Here is a 5,371-nt window from a genome sequence, read left to right as displayed (position 1 = left end):
TCACCTCAAAAAGTTAAACAAGGCTAGGTGTGGTGGCTCACACCTATAATCCCAGCAGTTTGGTAGGCTGAGGTGGGCGGATCATGAGGTCAGGAGTTCAAGACAAGCCTGGCCAACGGTGAAACCCTGTCTCTACAAAAAATACAAAGATTAGCCGGATGTGGTGGGCAGAGCCTGTGATCCCAGCTATTCGGGAGGGTGAGGCAGGAGAATCACTTAAACTCAGGAAGCAGAGGTTGCAATGATCTGAGATCATGCCATTTCACTCCAGCCTGGGCAACACAGCAAGACTCCGTCTCAAAAAAAAGTAAAAATAAAAAATTAAACTAATACTGAACTCTAGTTAACAAAAGCCATGCTGAAGTAATCAGGGGAAAGTTGTGGATGTCTGCTATAGACTTCGAGATCCATAAAAAATAAAGTGGATTGATGGATGGATATGAGATGTAGCAAATACAGTAAAAATTAATAGTACAATCTGGGTAATGGGTACAGGAATTTTGACTGTAAAATCATTATGTTTGAAATTTCCTATTTATTTATTTATTTTTTTGAGATGGAGTTTCGCTGTTGTTACCCAGACTGGGGTGAAATGGCACAATCTCAGCTCACCGCAACCTCCGCCTTCTGGGTTCAAGCAATTCTCCTGCCTCAGCCTCCTGAGTAGCTGGGATTACACGCACGCACCACCAAGCCCAGCTAATTTTTGTATTTTTAGTAGAGACAGGGTTTCACCTCGTTGACCAGGATGGTCTCGATCTCTTGACCTCGTGATCCACCTGCCTTGGCCTCCCAAAGTGCTGGGATTATAGGCATTAGCCACCACACGTGGCCTGAAATTTCCTATTTAAAAATGTCGAGAAAAGATATATTGCTATAACATGGAGTAGCATGTAAAATTTATGTGACTTTTCATGCTGGAATACGAGTGTTTCAGAAGACCCTTGAATAAGTTTCACCTAAAGCACCTCCTATTCCCTACACCTACCTACATTTACTGATTTTTTTTCCTTCCTTTCTCTTGAGAAACAAGTGAGCTAGCAAACTGTGCCTGAAGTGTGGTCTCTCTCTTTCTGTGACCAGAAATTCTACCTGTTTGCTACTTTAACAGATGCAAGAGAGCTTCCCGCTGCACTTGTCTAAAGGATGTAACCAAGTTATGGCTGGTTATTTGGATGCCACTATGGCCCATGGTTTCTGCCCAGGGAGAGGTAATAAAATAGGTCAGGTCACCTCTCCCCTTTAAAGCAGCTGCCTTAATGTGTGCAACATGGCACAAAATGCTGTGTCCACATCCTAAGAATAAGATGAAATAAGAGATCTAGACTATTCTAGTTTTTTTTTTTTTTTTTTTTTTTTTTTTTTTTTTAAGAAACAGGGTCTTGCTCTGTTGCCCAGGCTAGTCTCAAACTTCTGGGCTCCAGCGATCCTCCTGCCTTAGCCTCCAAAGTGGATGTGATTATAGGCATAGACCGCCACACACTGCTGAAGTATTCAGACATTTAGAAGACACTATTGTATCTGTAGAAGCTGAAGAACCAGGGTGGTTAACATGTGATTACATTGAGCATTGTCTTAGGTGGGGATAAAGGGAGCAGTGGAAACTCCTGTGCCTGCAGGCTGCCCTTGCTGTACTAACTCTTCTGACTCATCCTTTAATACCATAGAGTCAAAGAGTCAAATACAAAGAGTCAAAATGCTGCCTTCCTGAATTGAATGCAGTGAGTTTCAGACAATGAACTTCAAGGAAATGCTGTGTTCCTTGTGGACTGATTGGGGCATGACCCTCGACCCCGGAGCATTAACGTCACTCTCTCTTGTTCCCAGGGCCACTATATTAGTTTTTCCAAACTGTCTTAACAAAGTTCCCAAGACTAAGTGACTTAAAACAGCAGCAAGTGATCCTCTCACAAGTCTAAAGGCTAGATGTGAAATTAGTGTCGGCAGGTCCATCCTCTCCATGAGAGGGAAGGAGGGACTCTTTCCTTGTCTCTTCCAGATTCTGGTGCTGGCCCTCCTGGTGTTCCCTGGCCCATAGCATCGCTGCAGCCACATGACCAGCTTCTCCCTGTGGTCTTCACATCCTATTCCCTCTGGACATCATCTGTCACTGTGTCAAATTCCTACCCCCCACCCCCCGCCTTTTTTTTTGAGACAGAGTTTCTCTCTTGCCCAGGTTGGAGTGCAATGGTGCAGTATCAGCTCACTGCAACCTCTGCCTCCATGTTCAAGTGATTCTCCTGTCTCAGCCTCCCAAGTAGTTGAGATTACAGGCATGTGCCACAATGCCTGCCTTTGTATTTTTAGTAGAGATGGGGTTTCATCATATTGGTCAGGTTGGTCTTGAACTCCTGACCTCAGGTGATCTGACCTCCTCGGTGTCCCAAGTGCTGGGACTACAGGTGTGAGCCACTGTGCCCAGCCTCTCACCTTTTTTTTCTTCAACTTTTAAGTTCTGGGGTACAGGCCGGGCATTGCCCAGCCAGGTCTCAAACTCCTGGCCTGAACAGTCCTCCCATCTTGGCCTCCCAAAGTGCTGGATTGCAGGTGTAAGCTACTGCACGTAGCCTCATTTAATCTTTTTTTTTTTTTTTTTGAGATGTACTCTCACTCTGTTGCCAGCAGGCTGGAGTGCAGTGATGCTATCTCGGTTCACTGCAACCTCCCCCTCCCAGGCTCAAGCGACTCTCCTGCCTTAGCCTCCTGAGTAGCAGGTACTACAGGGGCGTGCCAACACAACCAGCCAATTTTTGTATTTTTAGTAGAGATGGGGTTTCACCATGTTGGCCAGAATGGACTTGATCTCTTGACTTCGTGATTCACCTGCCTCAGCCTCTCAAAGTGCCGGGATTACAGGCATGAGCCATCACACCCTGCTGCCTCATTTAATCTCCACAATAACCTTTCAGAGGTGAGAAACTGAAGTTCAGAGAGGTCACATAACTTGTTCAAGGTCACTCGATAGTAAGTGGCAGATTTTAAGTCAACTTTGTGTAAAAAATTACTCATGCTCCACCTTAAAGTTATCCCACACTCATTCATGGGGAAGATACTTTGGTTGAGAACCACAACGCTGAGAGTTTACCATCTGGTAAGGGCAGCAGACACAGACTCAACTGACGATAACACAAAGCAGACAGGGGCAAGCCCTTTGATGAAGGGCAGGGAGCGGGCAGCAATGCCTCAATGACAGGTGAGGTTTACACAGAGATTTGAAGGATACACAGGGCTTGGGATTTTTGTAGGCAGCATTGAGGGAGGGTGTTCCAAGCAGAAAGAGCAGTGTGCACAGAAGCAAGGAGGTGGAAGCTGAGTTGAGCAGAGACATTCACATGTGGCAGAGTGGGAGTTGAGGGTTAGAAGCTGTGCTCGGCGTGGGTTCTGGTTCTGTGACTGCCTAGCTCAGGAGTCTGGGCTTTATCTTTATTCTCTGCAGGCTGGAAGACCAGAGGAGATTTTGAATGAGGAGTGACCTGAAAGAATATCACTTGGGTGTCCACTGGAGAAGAAAAATTGTGAAAGGAGAAGGAAAAGGGAAAGGCACGGATCCCAAAGATGTAGCCTTTGGAGGACAAATTGGTCAGCATTCTCCAAGTGCCGGCAGCTGAAGGAGACAAGCCTAGAAGCCGCACTCTCTCTCAGCAGGCAGCTGTGCAGAGGCTGACTTTGGCATGGAGCTGCTGGAGGGTGGGAGAGGGGAGCCTTTTATCCCAGCCCCTGGGGAAGCAGGGGGAACAGAACTGGGGTGGTGTCTGTAGAGCGAGGTCTGGGAGCCGAGCATCAGGCCAAGGGGACCCTCCCAGGTAATTGCCTGTACCACCCTGTCCCTGGCCCGTTGGCTTTTCCTGCCAGGTTGAATGATGGTGCATTTAACCTGAGAGTGGCCTGGGTCCCACCTGGGCTGATCTTGCCATACTAGCAGGGGTTGAGGTGGGGACAGGGTTGGCTGGGAAAGACTTCAAGTGGAACATGAAGATGATTTGATTGATTCAGCTAAGCGCCAGTTGGGATGGGCAGTTAGGGCCATCAGTGTGCGAGCTGCGTGGTGGAGGAAGCATGGTCAGCACTGTTGGTTTTCAGCACAGACACATTCCATTTGAAGATGACAGGGCACACTGCTCAAGTTAGAGTTGCTGAGTAGGTGCACATCGTCCTCACAGGCACCTGCAGGCCGAGCATCCTCTCATCTGAGCATCTCTGACCTCATGGGTGTGGTCCTGGGTCAGCCCAGTTCTTTATTCCTTGCCTATTCTGTCTATTCATTGAGTGTCCTTGGGTGTTTATCCTGATTGCATTCATACATACACACACACACACACACACACACACACACTCATACACACATACATGCATTTCTTACTAAAAGGTAACAATACTTGCTTATCACAGAACATTTAGAAAATATGGATAAACAAATTGAATAAATTAAAATTATCATCCAGAGTTAACTCTGAAGCCTGTTATGTAGTTCCTGACAATGTCTCTTTCCCAATGGGTATGTACCCAATTTTAAAAATAGATTCTAGACTGGGTATGGGGGCCAGCACTTCGGGAGGCCTAAGCAGAAGGATTGCTTGGGTCCAGGAGTTTGAGACCAGTCTGAGCAACATAGTGCAACCCTGTCTCTACTAAAAATTTAAAAGCCAGGCATGGGGGTGTGACCTGTAGTCCCAGCTCCTTGGGAAGCTGAGGCAGGAGGACTGGGTTACTTGAGCCCAGGAGTTCCAGGTTGCAGTGAGCTGTGATTGTGCCACTGCACTCCAGCCTGGACAAGAGAGTGAGACCTGTAGAAGAAAGAAAGAAAGAAAGAAAGAAAGAAAGAAAGAGAGAGAGAGAGAGAGAGAGAGAGAGAGAGAGAGAAAGAGAGAGAGAGAGAGAGAGAGAGAGAGAGAGGGAGAGAGGGAGGGAGGGAGGGAGGGAGGGAGGGAGGGAAGGAAGGGAAGGAAGGGAAGGAAGGGAAGGAAGGGAAGGAAGGGAGGAAGGGAGGAAGGGAGGAAGGGAGGAAGGGAAAGAAAGAAAGAAAGAAGGAAGAAGAAGAAGAAGAAGAAGAAAGAAGGAAGAAGGAAGAAGGAAGAAGAAGAAGAAAGAAAAACACCATTATCTTGCAATCCCTAATCCTAATGAAATAATTGATTCAGTCAAGGAGCATCGCTGGATGTTAAAACTGTGAGGTAAAAGGTTTCTGGGGTGAAAATGACTGGTCTAAGGAAGAAAATACAAAGTTACTGGAGGGAAGTGTGTCCACCATCTCAGCACTACTGCTAGCAGGATGACATTCTGTGCTTTCCAAGGTGATGGACTAGGCAGTCCACATCACCTGGGATATATTCTTCCCAAAATATTAACCTGAAATCAATCAAGACTTTAAATC

This window comes from Callithrix jacchus, chromosome 6 (genome assembly GCF_049354715.1).
Source record: "Callithrix jacchus isolate 240 chromosome 6, calJac240_pri, whole genome shotgun sequence".
In the NCBI taxonomy this organism is placed as follows: Eukaryota; Metazoa; Chordata; class Mammalia; order Primates; family Cebidae; genus Callithrix; species Callithrix jacchus.
The sequence above is the reverse complement of the archived record's forward strand: the minus strand, read 5'-3'. Positions refer to the sequence as shown.